We start from the raw sequence: 17,791 nt of genomic DNA, 5'->3' as shown, positions 1-17,791 counted from the left end.
CAGAGAAACGTGTCAGGAACTATAGCGTATCCTTCAATTCTGTCAATTCTAAATTTTAGTACAAAAAAATAAATAAATAAAACACGCCGGGAGCGTTTTCCGTCCGTTTACGCGGCTCGCGCGTGCCTCGTTTCTCGTTTTGTTTTTAAATGTCAACAACGGCGTTTCGACGGTTAGCGAAAGAAAGAAAAAAATCTCGACATTGTTGTTGCCGTGAAATAAGCGAAAAGCTTACAAATATCGACAAAAGACACGAAATGTTCGTCCCAGAATGTCTATAAAAAGATTTAACAGGTTACAACGTACGGCCGTTGGCCAGTGTAACGTTGTAGCGTTGATGTTGTTGCCTCACCGGCGCCGTAACCGGCAGCACCGCTACCGAGAATTCGCTTCAAAACACTCGCTTCACCTTCGGCTCCGAGACGGAAAAGCAGGTTAAAAGTTGTCAAGCCGACTCGATGGAGGTGTTAGCGGTGTCACTGGGCTAGCTATCTGCCGGGTGACAGCTCGCTGCTCTTTCTCTCAAACGCTCTTTCTAATGTTCGCTAGAAACGGGCGAAATGTTAAAGGCGATAGTCAAAACATATCCACCATATCGTATGAAACGCTGCGAAAGTAGCGGTGGTGTCTCAGCCGGACAGGCGATCAAAAAATAAAAAATCCCCCGAATCAATAATCTCCGCGATACACGACCTAAATTTAACACCAACTACTCAATAAAAGTTGGAGGAAAAAGAAGAAAAAAAAACTTACTTTCTTCCCCCCGCAGCTCACTCCGCTTCTGCTCTGGCTGTTTGTGTGAGGAAAATCACATCCAATGATAGCGAAAGTTGGTAACAAAAAAGGTGAAAAAAAACAATAATCCTCCAAGTTTACTGGAAAAAGGGTGAAAAAACGTAAATACAACCGGTGACAGAAAAAGAGTCGATCCTTTGGGTCCGGTTGGTGAAAAGACGTGTCGACGGCTGCCTAGCAGTTTCGGTTGTGGAGGGGTTTGGGGAAAGGAGGAAAGGGAAAAATGAAAATCCGATATGTCTTTATTCTGCTAATTATTATCGTTTTAGCCCTGTTTAAAAAAATGGCTGATTAAGTTGAGTGCGCATGTCTTTGTGCGTCTATTCCCGATATGCACTCTGGGAATGAGAGAGAGAGAGAGAGAGAGAGAGAGAGAGAAAGGGGGGAGCGAACGAGCGAGCAAGGCAGGGAGGGAGAGAGGGCGAGAGAGAGAGGGAGGGAGAGAGAGGCGTAATTAGTGAGGTGATCAACAGTCTCCACATTGCAAATGACGCCTTGGTTCAAATAGCTGAGCTGAGCTGAAGGGCCGGATTCAACCTACCTCTAGCCAGTCTAACGGCGGGAAACAAAGGCAGAAATAGAAAAATGAAACACAAATGGAAGGCAGTGTGAAGCTAATGAGCAATACGAGTTATTTTACCCACTTTCTGTTTTAGGAACCACTCATAGTTAAAGATTTTACAGAAATAAATCTGTACCGGCGTTAGTGAAGAAAGTACAAGCGCCGTCGGTCGCACCTTGTATAAGGTAGCTAGCAAAGCACAAGTTTATAACAAGACTGTACTCCTATAAATTAAACTTCATTTTAGGCAGTTTTAGACAAAATTACAACACCGAGAACAATATGCAGGAACTGAGCTGCGGGTTTATGCGCTCATATATATGCTATGGCTGTAGGATATGAAGGTGCCGTATGGACTGTTCGTAGCCTAAATTACAGTGGTCCTGTGTTTATAAAGAATTATATACTACAGCAGTGTGGCGGATAAACATAAATACACGTACATATATATGGTTTAAACACAGTTCGTATCTGTTTAAAGGCTAGAATTGTTTTTTAAAATAATAAAAATAACATTTTAGTGAGCCACGTATACAGACGTCAAATAGTCTTACACACTGTATCTGTAAAAAATATACATTAATATTAAAAATTGTATCTTTTAGACAACGGTCCATATAAATGCAAATAATTACACTTATATACATTTATGTACTATATATGTTTTGCGTTTATTATATTTAATAATAGCATGTATGTGTGAACTAGTAGTATATGCTTATGCATTATATATTTGGTCTAATGCTGGGTTACGTTACGTTAAATAAAATAAAGCGAGTCCACCCTGTTTATTTAGTGATGTTAGATTTAGCGTAAAGTAGGAAAAGTCAGCACTAGACTTGATGCTTAAGGCTTTAAACTCTAATACAGACTGGATCAATAATTCCGCCTATAAGTTTCCTGACCAAGTTCACACATCCAGCTTCTTACAGCCGAGGCTGAGGAAGAGCCACACGGGCCGCGGTGATGCTTTCCAGATGAGCTGGACAAGAAATTTATCTCAACTTCATCATGTTTTAATGTTTATATCATTTATTGAGATTTTTAGCTGATGGTAGCTTTTTAAGAGGGCATCCGTGTGGTTGTTTCCCTTCATTTTGAAGGGTTGTTTTTAAGGGAAAAGTGAAATAACGTAAGCTAGCTCCTGAATAAGTTAGATTCGTTCCTTAACATTTTGCTTATTTTGTTTTATTGAGATTTAATTCAACGTTAGCTTGCGTTAGCCTGCTTATCTGATCTCATTGCCAAATAAGGCTGTTGGAGGCAAAGAGGGGAAAAAGACTACAAGATGGTAATCCTGGAGGGGGGAAAAATCAACAACTCTCCTTTGTGGAGGGGAAAAAAGGAGGTGAGTGAGCTAGCTTTCCGGATCTTGCCATCAGGATGCTTGCTAGCAGCTGGGGCTTAGCGTGGCTGCGGCGCTCTGGATGTTGTGGCTCCGTGTTTTGGTGGCTGAGTCTCCAGCCCGGTCGCGCTCTGCTCTCCCTCCCCCGGAGACTGCAGACTGACTGCCAGCTCCGACAGGGAGCCGGGACGAGCTGCTGGAGGAGGACTATGAGGCAGGACGACACATTCGAGAACGGGCGGACACTTGCTTAAAAAATATTTCCAGTGAAATCAACGCACTTCAGTGAGCGCGTTTTACCGGGGGCGTTGAAACTGTTCGCTTTTAAGAGACTTACATCTTTTGCAAGTATTTAACCTGCTTCCTGTATGCCTTTTAATTATCTGTTATTTTTGCGGTTGTGCCATTGTGTCCCGTATTGACTTTAACGGTGGTTTTGTATTCGCTGTTGAAAAACGGAGTTTCACGCTAAAATGGAGAAAAGTAAGTGGGATGGAAAAGGGCTGATGGGTCTTATCTGAGTGTCATGCACTTCCCAAATCCCCCTTCTGTCTCCCACCCTTCTCTCTCTTCTTCTACTGCTGCTATTTCTTCTTTTTCTCTCTCCAGGCTGTTTTCACAAAAGACTCTGTTAACTAATATTTCATTTCATTTTCCATATGCCCCGACTCTAAATTAACAGATTGGTATCTATGAAAGGCATGCGTGTTTTTAACGAAAAAAAATGATGTGATTTATAAGAAGCTGCAAAACTGTGTGATGAGTTCTTATCTCTTATTTTATCGTGTGTGATCAGTTAAAGCGTCACTCTCATTCGCTATATTTCCACGAGAATTGAAGTGTCTTGTATTTTTCTTGTATCACCAGCTCACTTATTCTTCTTATTATTATTCTTATTATAATAATTACTGTATTATTGTCTGTGTATTGTTGTTATTCATGTAAATGTCTTTTCATGTTAAAAAAAACACGCATAAGCATTTTTAAAAAGAGGGTTATAATTATTTTAGTCAGGACTGAGGCGCTCTTTAACCCCTTTAAAGTCCAACACACCCCTGTGTTTTCCTCCGTGCCTGTTTAAGCGCTCCCGGATGGGGTTTGGGCCAAAGCCCGTGGCGCCCTCTGGGGTGCGAGGGGTCACTCTGTGACCGCGACTGACCCTCTATCTGAACCACAAACAACAACACAACTCACTGTACAAACACACCAGCACACACACCAACCTCAAACGTGCGATTATTCACGTTAAAAAATCAATTTAATAATAGTTACGTCGATAAAAAATATTGTAAAAAAAATAAAACATAAAAAACTAAGCAAAAGTCAAATCTCCAAACAAGAATTATTAATATTAAAAAAATACATCAATACCGAGGACGAACTGAACGAATATAATATTTTAAAATAGATAAACAACAAACAAAACACAACAACAAAGGTGTGTGTCTGCAATAAATCCATAAATCGTGTCTATGAATGGATTATCTGATTTCTAAAACACGAAACACTAATACAACGAAAAAAACAACGCACTCAACTAAAAAGCACGTTTCATAATTTCCACCATAAAAATAAATAATAATAAAACAAAATTCTGCCACAAAAAACGAGCCAAAGGTGCAAAATATTAATTAACGTCGCACGTGCATCTAAACATTTACCTTAAATTAAACCGCACTCAAAAACAAACTAGAACAACCAGTAAAACACCACTAAAATAACACAAAAATTAGAATGTTGCTTATTATTAATAATAATAATATTGTTTGAGAGCGCCCCAGCAGAAGTGAATGAGATAAAGGCTTCTACCTTTTAGTGTTGCCCCGATCCTCCGGCTGTCTCTCTCTCTTTCCCCTCACATACACACACATACACTCACACATACACTCTCACACACACTCGCTCTCTTCTTCCCCGGCTCTGGCACGGCCAGGAGGACACAGTGAAAGGGGGGATGAAGTTGGGGGACCGGCTTGCTGCCTCCCTCTGCGCCCCTCTGCCTCCAACTTTCATTTCATATTCCGCAATCAGCCCGGGACACCGCGTGCGTCCTAATGCGCCGAGAAGGGAGTGTATTCCCCACGCATGAGTCTGATCACTGTACTTTACTCACTTTGCCTTTTTTTCTATAACCCCCTCAGTGAATAAAAAAGCGATGATATCAGATTTATAGCGCCCGCGGTCTTCCTTTAAAAAAAACCGACACAATAATAAAATGAAGAGAGAATGAAAAAAGGAAAGAAAATTAGCCGCTAAAGCGCGTCGGTTCCTGTTTGGAAAGCGTTGGGGACTTGAAATCGATATATCGGGACATTTGGATCGATTCTATAAACGAAAATCCATAGAGAGCATGAGAGCACTTTCCCCTTTCAGCGGGACACGGCACGGGGAATAAAACAGAGGAAACACAACACACACGAGTCTCCTCTGTTTAGCACCTTTTATACATTCACATTTTCACTTTTTTATACGGAGCACGAGATGATTTAGAACGGGCTTAAATATAAAGAGTGTTTTATATTACCATATTAAAGCCACGGTTTCAGCTCTATTATTGACAGAAGAGGAGGATACAGCTCAATACAGTCATATCGCCTATCAGCTGCTTCATCAGCACCTGCCAATACTACAGACACCAGTATGCAGATAATACCAACGCTAAACATGCTAATTACTGACGGACTGAATTGACCTGTCTGCTGAAAGCTGGGGTCCGGACTGCAGTGGTCAGTACAGTTGTCTTTTTTATTGTATTTATTTATTTTTTTAATGATGACGATGTTTATATTTAAGGCACAATCTGCGTGTTGACTCGTTTTCAATAGTTCTGTTAATTTGACAAGGCTAATCAATGAGAGAGTGTTTATACTGGGGGTGGGGGGCTGAAAAGGGGGAAGTCCACTAGCCACACACACACACACACACTCACACACTATGTTGGGGAGTGCACCTCCTCCCTTTGACTCCGTCCCTCCCCTCTGGCCTCCTCCTGCTTGGCCCTTTGCTCCCTCTTTAATGGACAAACGCACAGGAGCTGCAGCTCCTCCAGCCTGGATTCAGACTCTGCAAAGCCTGCTTCATTTAGCCCGCGCAGGTACAGACTCCGAAATACTCCAAACACGCATAAAACACTACTGCACAACTGAAGGAAAAGGCCGGGGAAAGAACAGTAGACCTGGCTGCACCTGCTTTCTTTGTTCAGCTGCCGGAGCGAAAGCAGAGCGAACAATAGGAGAAGACTTAAGACCAGATTAAATCCACTGCTCATCTGTGTAGAGCAGGGAAACTATATAATAACCTAAATAATTATAATAAAGAACAACACATTTAATTTAATGCAAATTTATATAATAAAAATAATAATTAGTTTAAAATAACAAAACATTAGAATCATATTATTATCATTTAATAAACCTAATATTTATTATGTAGGTATATTTTTGTTATAATCCAATTTCGTTTTTTCAAATACTGAAATGTACAATTAATTTTTTTAAATATAATTAATTTATACAATTAATAAATGTCATTAAATGTGTTATGGGTCCTAATTATTGCATGCTCACAGCAGTTGTGCATTTCAATTAAAACATCCCAATTATCTAATCAATTAAACAATCAATAATCAGCCAATTAATTAACAGGGGCAGACCGGTGGCGCTGCTGTCTGTAATGAATCTCAGCTGTGATGGGCCACTCCCCATGGCAGGGGGGAGGTCTGCTTAAGGCCATGGGACGTCCCAAGGCTAGGAGAGAGCAAACCGAAAACATAAGGGAACCAGTGGGTTCACCCACACAACACAGAAGACCGCAGTTTCCATTCCTGTCCATGTTTTCTCCCCTGCTTTACAGCTGAACTATTAATTTTTATATTTTTTCATTTCAAAGTTCACTGCATTAATGGTGTCTTTGTGGTCAGGAAAATTACATTTCTAGCATTTATGATGAGCGTATATCACAGCTACATTCTAGAAATATCCCTGTAATGTGTAATTAGCCAGTAGTGCACCAGCAACAAAGAATAATCCATCAGGTAATTTTAAAAGACTGTATTATTAAATAATTGTTAATATGATTTGCTTTTGCTTTTATGGTTTTATTATTAGTTATATCACATTCTGTTTAGTGGATTAATTCAAATATAGTATTAAGCTAATATTAAATCATTATAATTTAAACATCAACATTTGCATTAATATGATATTGAAAAATGGTATGAAATTCTTTATTGACATGGTGCAGAACAGAGATGTTAATCAGAGTGTGTATTTATTGCAATGGAATGTATATGAGCACAATCTGCAGTGGTACTGAAATCATAATAAAACTGTACCGACATTAAAAATGATTTCTGTGATTACACTGAAAAATTGCTTCACAGTTAAAAGCATAATTTTTTTAAATGACAGCATTTGTGTGGGTGTTTTTTTTTATTAGTGTGTTTGCTGTTTAAAAATGTGTATACTCCTCACACTGTCTATGAATAAACTGCACAAGCAAATATAAATCTATGTGTTTTATTTTTAAAATGCATGTAAAACAAAAAAATAGGTAAATTATCAGAATGGTTTAAAAACCTAATTTATCAATAACACATCTTTCTGAACGGCTTACATTCAAACGAGTATTCAAACGTGTTTGCCTTTACAGACAGTGTTAGTCCCTTGTTGTATAACTTCCATATCACACCCTCAATTAAATGCACTCGCTCCAAAACAAAACGTCAGAAAGCATTACACATGAGTGCTTAAATGGTGATGTGTTCTGAAAGCCACATCTCCGGCGCGGCAACAAGGAACTCTTTGACCGCAATTTCACGTATTCAAACAGAAAAGGTGCCCAAAAAACATCTACAATGCATAACAATGCGGCATGTGAGGCCAAAGTGATGATTCACTGAGGGCCAAGCTCCAGATATGCATCAAGGTAGGGCTGGAATAATGCATTTATCTTTATAATATTTTTAAAATATATAATGGGATTGACAACATTTATGCTTACTTTTTTAAATGAGTAATTATGCCATACACTTGGACATATACCATATATATATATATAAATATATATATATAGTGGTCCCTCAAGTGACTGAGCATTACTTGGGGTGTGGTACTGTATGTACATATTTCTAAACATTTTTAAACATCCAGCTGCTGTCTGTCAATCCAGCTAAAACTAAAAATCAATACTGTTGTGTTACACCTGAACTGGTATTGATGATACATTGCTCAACACTAGGTTAGGGAAGGAAGGGCCAAGAGTTAAAAATTTAAGAAACAGGCTTTACACATTGCAGACAACAGGCTAGCTGACAGCCTTGCTATCGACTGATAGTAACTGTACAACCATAGACAACGTGAGACATGGGAAGAAAGGCGTTGAAGACGTCGAGGCCTAAAGCCTATCACGTTGAGAAATCACTCCTCGTAGCTTATCCAAGAGCTTTCCTCAGTGTATGCTTGTTTATTTCCTAGCTAAGCTCTCTGATGTGTGCTTGGCGTAACAGGGTGGACGCTAGGCGTGCTAGTCTATGGCCACTGGGCTGAAGCCACGGAAATCTTACGGAGAAGCAGCTCTCCTGACTTTCTTTTTTTCACGTTTAAAATGCACCCAAGGGCCAAATAGCTGAGAAACAGCCCCTTAGTGCCTCAGCAAAAAAAAAAAAAAAAAAGCTGGCGACTGTTTGCACAGATATTTCAACAGTGCCAGCATTGAGGACATTTGGAGAAGAAGGGGGTAAAGAGAGAGAGAGAGGAAAAGCAGAGGGTGTTGGGTGGGGGGGGGTTATGGGGGTAGAAATCAAATCAGTGAGGCTCCTGCGTGCAGCAGAGGTGTAGAAGGATGATTGTGGATTGGTTAAAGAGAGGCAGAGGATTGTCATGCATAAGGTAAGCGCTCGTCCACGGGCTTTGTTTGAAAGAGCTGATGTCTGAGGAGGCGTTTGACAGCCTTTGCAGAGGTATCAAAAGCAAGCACTTTCTGCACTTTGATTCCGTCCTACGATACATCAAACGTGCACGACGGCTCGTGTGATTTCAGATCTATTTAAGTGCCGGCTCTTGCCTGTGTTTGTGGCTTCTCTGCATTATTTTGCATTGTTAGCTTAAATCCTAACTTATAGCATCTTTTCTTGTATATGATATAAATACATACATATAGTACATGTACAAACAGTATATCATTACTGACATATCCAAAATATCATAACACATGAATGGACCAATAGAAATGCCTTAAAACGACTTGATTACATTGATTACATTGTCACAGTTTTATCTTCGCTGTATTTTATTTTTTATTATAATTAGAATATGTTCTTTAGATTGTGGAAAAACTGAATGATGAACAGAACAATAGAAAAATATTTTAAGTTGACGTTTAATGAAATAATGTTTTTTCTTACTATTGTAAAGTTGAGGTATTTGAGTGACAGATTAGGCCAGTACGATATGGCAAAAAATAGTATCACAATATATGATTTAATTCTAGTCGATACAATATAATTCCGATATCAATATGAACAATATAAAAATCACAGAAAACTGGCAAACCTACTTCTACTAGATTTTCTGTATATGCGGAAAATACCAAATTAATTACGATACATTTCATGAATTGGCATATACATCTTTGGAAATAATTAAGAGGCTATTTAAAAATGATGAGTTTCTTTGATTTTATCAAATTGAAGCGTCTAGAATATAATCAAGAGGAAGATGGAAGATCACAAGCCATCAAACAATGCTGAACTGCTTGTATTTTTGCACCAGGAGTGGCATAAAGTTATCCAAAAGCAGTGTGTAAGACTGGTGGAGGAGAACATGCCAAGACGCACAAACTTTGATTAAAAACCTGGGCTATTCCACCAAATATTGATTTCTGAATTCTTAAAACTTTATGAATATAAACTTGTTTTATTTGCATTATTTGAGGTCTGAAAACTAAATGACAATATTTTTATTTGAAATTTGGGAGAAATGTTGTAGAATAATTTATAGAATGTAATTTATAGACTAAAACAACAATGTTCGTTTTACTCAAACTTTTACCTATAAATAGCAAAATCAGAGAAACTAATTCAGAAACTAAAGTGGTCTCTTAATTTTTTTCAGCGCTGTATATGGGTGTATGTGTGTGGGTGTTGTGTAAGATATTTATCTACTCATACTCCTATAAAGTCACTATAATAGAGATTCAAGGTTTACAGTGACATCAGCACTGTACAGTAATACAGTATAGTCAGCATATAAAGCAGATTTGTAATTGTATATTTCCTGAGAGTTCATGGGAGCATGCACAAGGGCTGCTAACAGCTGCTAAGTTGCACCCAACCACTACAATACAATATACATGCAAATCAGCCAGAATGGATGCAACAGTGCTGCAGCAGATCATGTTTATATTCAGAGTCATCCTTGGCTCTGTGCTGTCTGAGCAGTGCTTTGCTCATCAGCTGTAAGGATGCGTTCATACTCCATATGCATGCGTCCAGGCGTGTATCCTGACCGCGCCGGCCACATGCATGCATGCATTGACAGCGGCTGGACTCCAGCCTGCCGCCTCTAGGGGGAAAGGCTGGGCGATGGAGAGAAGTTACATGATGGAGAGATGGAGAAAATGATGGAGAAACTCTCTCTTTCTCTCTCTTTCTCTCTCTCTCTCTCACTCACACACCTGCTAGAGCTTTCAGCTTAAATCACCACCGCTCTCTCTCTCTCTTTCTCTCTCTCTCTCCGGACACTGCAGACCATCTCCCCAACTTTAATAGGAAGACAGTTAATAACCCCTCCCTCTCCTTCTTCAGCTTCTTCTTCTTCTTCTCTCTTTTTTTTCGTTCTCTTTTTCGTCCCCCCACACGCTATCAATCTGGCCTGTCAGGGCTATGCTGAATCAAAGCAAAAAGTGCTCTTCACAGATGACTGATTAGAAACGCAAAATCACAAGATCCATCTTCATGGTCACTTTTATTATAGTCATTTTTAAACTGACAGCGACCTGCTCGGGCTCGCAACGCCGCACACACACCACAGAATTGCCTTTTAGACGAGGGGGGGACAAGAGAAAGCCTATTGTGAGAGGGAAGCAGGGTGCATCACATGCATTTTTCACACACACATATGCCCTGACTCACACACACACACACACACACATACACAGCCCCCCAAAAATCCACTTTACAATTTCTGTATCACACCTGGTGAGAATCAAACGTGTTTGGTGTTTTGCCGTGGCGAGGCCCAGAGAATGAAAAGTGATTTGTGTTTCTGCACCATATTCTTCTACATAACAACCACCGAGGATGTGCTTTTATGGTGCACTCAATGCAGCAAGGTGCGCGCCGTTCACAAAAATACATATGTAAAAAAAATACTATAAATAATGAAATAAATAAAAAACAACAGAAATAATAAATAAATAAATAAATAAGTGCCAGTATGTAAAAACGTATATCTTTTTCTGTGATGTAGTCAGTGTGGCAGGGTGCATGGTGTTTCACGTGTAAATTAGTCAAAAACCGGAATGAATGTATGAATGAATAAAATGAATAAATGTATGAATGGAATAAATTATTTAATGTATAAATAAATAAAGTAATTAAAATATATGTACATAATACATACGTACATAATATGCACCTTTGTGAGGTAGCTACATTAATGAATGTTTTCAAAAGGGATAAAAACATGAGATAAACTAAAATAAAATAAATAAACTGAAATATAAATAGCTTAATTGAAAAACAAACAAACTAATAAATAAATAAATACATAACTAAATTATTTGGTGGTGTATTCAGTAAACAAACAGTTTAAAAATATAGAAAGCATAATACATAAATAGCAATTTAAACAAAGCAACACATTTACATGAACAAAAGTTTTTTTGTAGTAAATAAAAATAGCCTAAATAGATAAGGCTTTAAAAATAATTAAAAACTAGCAAAGAATAAACAAATGAATGAGTGACAAAAATGAACTGCTAAATAATGACTACATACATTTGTGCTGCAAATGTATGTATTGGAATAGGTACATTTAAATAATTGAAAAAATATGAATGAATGAGTAAATAAACGAATAAGAAAATTAATTAATTAAATTAAGATTAAATAAATAAATAAATTATTTTTTGCTCGTATTCAGCATAGCAATAAGCATGTAGTAAATATCAAAATAGAAACTGTAATATAAATATTAAACATTGCATTAAAATAGATAAATAATAAATTGTTTTTTTATGTATAGGTGAAATTAAATTAAGCAATAATAGTAATATATCATTAAAATATATATTTTTTTATTTCTCTAAACTCTGGAAGTTTCTTTGCCAATAGTCTTAGAACCTTAAACCTATAATCTAAAACTCAGGGAAAAAAATAATTTAGGAGCCTAAATCACACCAATCACCCAGTTATCATGCAGTATGCAGTAAGAACACACGCACACACACACACACACACACACACACACACACACACACACACACACAGATGTGTGTGAGTGAAGTAAAGCACAGCTAGTGCTCCTCCAGCACGTCTCAGTGCTACGGTAATCCTAATTGACATCAATCTACAGAATCAGCAGAGGTTACATGTGTCCGGGGCCACATCCATATTCAAAACAAAAGAAAAGTGGGTCACGCAAAACAAGCAGCGGCAGGGAAATTTCACCAAAAAACCTGGAGACCAGACAGCCTGCCATATTTAATGTCCTCAAAACATCTGACTGAACAGCTTGTCAAAATATTAAGGCTCAGATAGGAAAGCTTAGGAGTGTAGGAGGGGGGAGGATTATTCTATTTAACAAATGGCTTTCTTTTCTTCAGTTGCCTTTCACTAAAATTGGGAATGCTTTGGTGCAGACACAATACGCTGGAGTCCTGGTTCTGGTATGCATTGGTGCTCTGATGTTTTAAATGAAATATGTAACTCATTTGTTTAGCACATCGCTGGTGAGCTGTGCTCAGGCTAAATGTGCGTTCAGATCAGAACCGCAGTGTTCAATCAGAACCACACGGAGCCGGAGTGAAACAGGAATCATACTGGAGTGTATTTAGACAGTCCCCCTACACCAGGAGACTGCATAGACTATAATGTAGTGTGTGTGTGTGTGTGTGTGTGTGCGCGCGGCTGTGACGTCACTACCAAGCTGCAAGCAGCTGTGCCCTGTGTAAATGAACATATGTGTGTGTGTGTGTGTGTGTGTGTGTGTGTTCAGTGGACTGAGACCTGGTTGACCTGATGCTTTTTGATTATGTCTCTGACATTAAAGCGAACAAACGCAAACCTGAGGAAATCACGCTAAAAAGTCAAAATCACATGCGCACACACATACACACACACACACAGGACCCCATAAACACAAAAATACATAGCTCTTCACACACACATACACACATGTGTGTGTGTCTATATATATTTATTAATGCTGTTATATATATATATATGATGGTGCATACACCCATACAATGTTCTATAAAACACACATAGAAGGTAATGCAAGCAACAAAAACGAACACATACACACTTGCACAGTCATATAAGCCAAAGGCACAGCTTTCATACACACACACACACACACACACACACAAACAGACACACGCTGAATAAGCATGTAAACACAACTCACTCTACCATACACCCACATATGCATGTGGTCTGTATAAATACAATGCAAACAAGACACACAAGACTGAAATAAACCTGTGCACAGTCTCTCCCACAAGAGCCACAGCTTTAAAACAAAGCACTGCACAGTAAAGAATCACAGACACACAGCACTGTCCCTGCAGAGTAAAGTAACACAGGGATACAGCACTTTAACTGTAATGTAAGGTAACACAGAGACACAGCACTCTAACTGCAGAGTAAAGTAACGCAGAGACAAAGCACTGTAAGTGAAGTATGAAGTAACACAGAGACACAAGAGAGACAAAGGAGAAACATCACTGTAACTGTAGAATAAAGTAACACAGAGACAGCACAATAACTGAAGCATAAAGTAACGCAGAGACACAGCACTGTAACTGAAGTATAAAGTAACACAGAGACACAAGAGACACAGCACTCAAACTAAAAAGTAAAAAACTTAAAGACAAAGGAGACACAGCACTGTAACTGAGAAACACATTAACTGTAGTATAAAGCAACACAGAGACACAGGGACACAGCAATGTAACTTTAGAGTAAGAAACTGAGACTGTAACTGTAAAGAAACACAAAGACAGCACTGTAACTGTAGAATTAAGTAACATAGAGATACATAACTATAACTGTAGAATGAAGTAGCACTGAGATACAGCTTTCTAAGAAAATAGTAAATAGCCAAAGATACATCACTGTAATTGTAGAATAAAGTAGCACAGAGACACAACATAGTAATTATAGAGTAAAGAAACACAGACATCACTGTTATTGCAGAATAAAGTAACACACAGACAGAGCACTGTAACCGTAGAGTAAAGTAAAAAAAAAAGAAACAACACAGTAACTTAAAGTAAAGTAACAGAGACAGAGCACTGTAACTGCAGAAAAATGTACTGCATAGACACAGCACTTTCACTGCAAAGTAAAGAAACACAGAGACAGCACTGTAACTATAAAGTAAAAACAACACAGAAACAGATCACTGTAACTATAAAGTAAATAAACACAGAGACAGATCACTGTAAATATAAAGTAAAGAAACATAGACAGATGACTGTAACAGAAAAGTAAATAATCAAAGAAACAGATTACTAATTATAAAGTAAAGAAACACAGAAACACAGCACTGTAGCTGTGGAATAAAGTAAAACAGAGACACAGCACTGTAACTGCAGAGTAAACAAACACAGACACAGCACTGTAGCTGTGGAATAAAGTAAAACAGAGACGCAGCACTGTAACTGTAGAGTAAAGAAACATAAAGACAACACTGTAACTGTAGAGAAAGAAGGCACAGGGACAGAGCACTGAACTGTAAAGAACAGAAACACAGAGACCAGCACTGTAACTGTAAAAAAATACAGGGACACAGAACTGTAAATGTATAGTAAAGAAACAGAGATACAGCACTGTAATAGTAGACAAATGAGACACAGAGCACAGACGTGTAGAGTAAAATAACAAAGATACACAGCGCTGTAACTGCGGTGTTAAGAAATACAGAGACACGTTACTGTAAAGAAACAGAGACAGTATTGCAACTGCAACTGAGATACAGCACTGTAAATGTGGAGGAAAGAAACACAGATGCACAAAAAAGTAATGTTGTTGTAACTGCAGAGGTAAGTAGCAACACTGTAACTGCAGAGTAAAGTAACAACACTGTAACTAGAGTATAGTAACATCATTGTAACACAGCAACACGCTATATAGTAAAGCAACAGTACTGTAACTGCAAATAAAAGTAACAGAACTGTAACTGGAAACAAAGTAACAGAACTGTAAGAGCAGAGCAAAGTAACAACATAGTAAATAAACAGAACTGAAACTGCTGAGTAGAAAAACAGTAATTGCAGAGGACAGTAGCAGTGCTGTAATGGCAAAGTAAAGAAGCACAATTGTAACTGATGAGTAAGGTAACAGTGTATCTGTAGAGTAAATAAACAGATCTGTAACAGCAGAGTAAAGAAACAGAAGGCAGTATGGCCTCAGATTCTCCCAGTATTCTTCAGCTACCAATAAAACATCGCTGCACTATTTTACTTTTCACTTCATTGATGACAAGCACTAACTACCATGAAATTCCCTAAAGATTAAATGTCCCAGGATCACTGCTCTGTACCCTCCCACACACACACACACACATACACACAACAGGAGGGGAGCACAGGAAAGGCAGATAAATCCAAAAAGAAGCAGCCTGCTACGCTCGCTGAGAGGCAAACCAAGACAAACAGCACATCAAACCTGAGCCTGTAAAGCCTGCTTTTTATCCCGCTGGCATTAAACCCTACACACACACACACACACACACACACACACACACACATGGGGGGGTGGTGGATAGGGAAGGGGGGAATGTAGTGGGAGTCAGTATATATATATATATATATATATATATATATATATATATATATATATATATATATATATATATATATATATATATATATATATACACACACACACAAATACATTCGAATTCATGTGGTCATGTACACACCACACAAAAGGGAACACACCCACACACACACATACATACATAGAACTAGACACATACATATACACACAACCAGAAAGATAGGAATACATAGTGGTAGTGCAAGAATGTAACACACACACACACATAGACCAGCAAACACACAGACTCAGTCAGACACCGCCAGCCCGAGTGCTGTGCATTCTGCTAAAATAAAAAGCACACCCCCAGCACACCTGCCTTTGTGCGTCCACTCCCACAGCGGTTACTCCTGTCCAGTCCTTCCAGCGGCCGTGGATCAGTGCAGCTCTGTCTGGACGTGCTGAATACAGTCAAATCAGACAGATCGGGGGGGAGGCGTTCAGGTGGGCTCCAGCAGCACACATTCAGCAGCAGGCCGAAGCGCTTAACTTTCAGCAAGTCTGTGATTCCAGGGGTTCACATCCAGCATCCCCCCACCCCTGCGTTTTAAAAGAGAAAAAAAAAAAAACGACAGAGAAGGAGAGAGACAGAGAGAGAGAGAAAAAGAGAGAGAGAGCGAAAGAGAGGGAGGCAAGAAAAGAGGGGTAGGAAGCACAGGTCATGTAAAATGCATAAGCTGCATTTAAAAATAATTTAATTCTGGAGCTGAGCGGCTCATCTCCTGCCACCAAGGATCCGGGTGAGGGGCTTTTTTTCTTCTCCTCTCCCATGAATGCACCTTTTGTGACAGGGCCACATTTCAGCTCCAGAAGAGCAAAAATGAGAAACTTGTTGTTTATGAGCACTAAAGCAAATATTTTTTTTAACCATCAAAATACACACACACACACACTTACACACAGAATGTTTATGTTTGTGTATCTCACTCTCTCTCCCTCTATATATATATATATATATATATATCTATACAAACATATATATACACACATATACACTTATATGTGTGTGCTTGTTTATATTTGTTTTTCTTTCTATATTCTATTGTTTCATTTCCATTAAATGTCTATGACAAGTGAGATTGATGTTTTCAAGACAATATAATAACGATACTATTGATACCATAATCAACCAAGAGTAAGTTTCATGTGTCAGTTATATATACAGTATATATATGCACTCATGTTTGACTTATGCATTTAAAACCCTGTAAGCACATGTGGCCACCCAATTCTACATATAAAGATAAATATACTGTATATCATTCACTTAATATTAGGAATGATGTAAAGACCATTAATAGTGAAACTTTTTTATATGTATACTTTTTGTTAATCTGCATTGTAGCAAAATCCTGCATATGGAATTATTTTGTACACAAACCAATTGTTAAACAAACCACAATTTGTTTTATATTTTAGATTATTCAAAATAAGCATATTTCAGCATTTTCTCAGTTTTATGAGGCAAAGACACCTGGAATGGCTTTCAGTGTACAGCTGTGCTGAACTTGTCAAGAGTTAATTGTAATTAATTGTTACTTGAATTTCTTGCCTCTTAATGGGTTTGAGAGCATCAGTTGTGAAGTTGTGAAGAGGTAGAGTTGGTATACAGTGAATCACCCTTTATTTAAATCCATATTATGGATTAGAACTTTCAGAGCTTTACTTAGTTGAGTAGTTCTTGCCATATTATATAATATCTTTATAGTTAAGAACTTTGAAAGTATCTTCAAGTACATTCACAAAGATCATTAAGCATTAGGATGAAACTGGCTCTCATCAGGAATCACACAGGATGTAAGTTCATCAGCCTCAGAAATCTCATGTTAACAGCACTCCTAAATGCTGCTTCACAGAGTATTCTGGTTTGTTTAAGTTACTACATAATTCCTTATGTTCTTTCATAGTCTGGATGACTGTAGTATTCATTTACAATTTAGGAAAAAATAAAAACAGTGAATGAGAAGGTGTGCCCAAACTTTGACTGGTATTCCAGGATAGCAAAGGCTGTTCCAAACTCTAGACTCCTTCTTTAATTCTCTTC

General features: G+C 38.2%; 1 protein-coding gene across 3 annotated transcripts in view; it reads right to left on the bottom strand.

Moving 5' to 3' along the window:
* Positions 1-4,822, bottom strand: part of zfhx4 (zinc finger homeobox 4) — an 86,356-nt gene extending 81,534 nt beyond the window's left edge. For 2 of the 3 annotated variants that reach the window (XM_049486423.1, XM_049486429.1), the window contains exon 1: positions 754-1,137. The gene's annotated coding sequence lies outside the window, so the exon portion shown is untranslated. Of the gene's footprint in view, positions 1-753; positions 1,138-4,511 lie in introns of those variants that run through there. The other variant, XM_049486424.1, reaches the window with a different exon arrangement.
* Between the last annotated feature and the right edge of the window lie 12,969 nt (positions 4,823-17,791).

Source organism: Astyanax mexicanus, chromosome 1, assembly GCF_023375975.1.
Source record: "Astyanax mexicanus isolate ESR-SI-001 chromosome 1, AstMex3_surface, whole genome shotgun sequence".
Lineage (NCBI taxonomy): Eukaryota > Metazoa > Chordata > Actinopteri > Characiformes > Acestrorhamphidae > Astyanax > Astyanax mexicanus.
The sequence above is the reverse complement of the archived record's forward strand: the minus strand, read 5'-3'. Positions and strand labels throughout refer to the sequence as shown.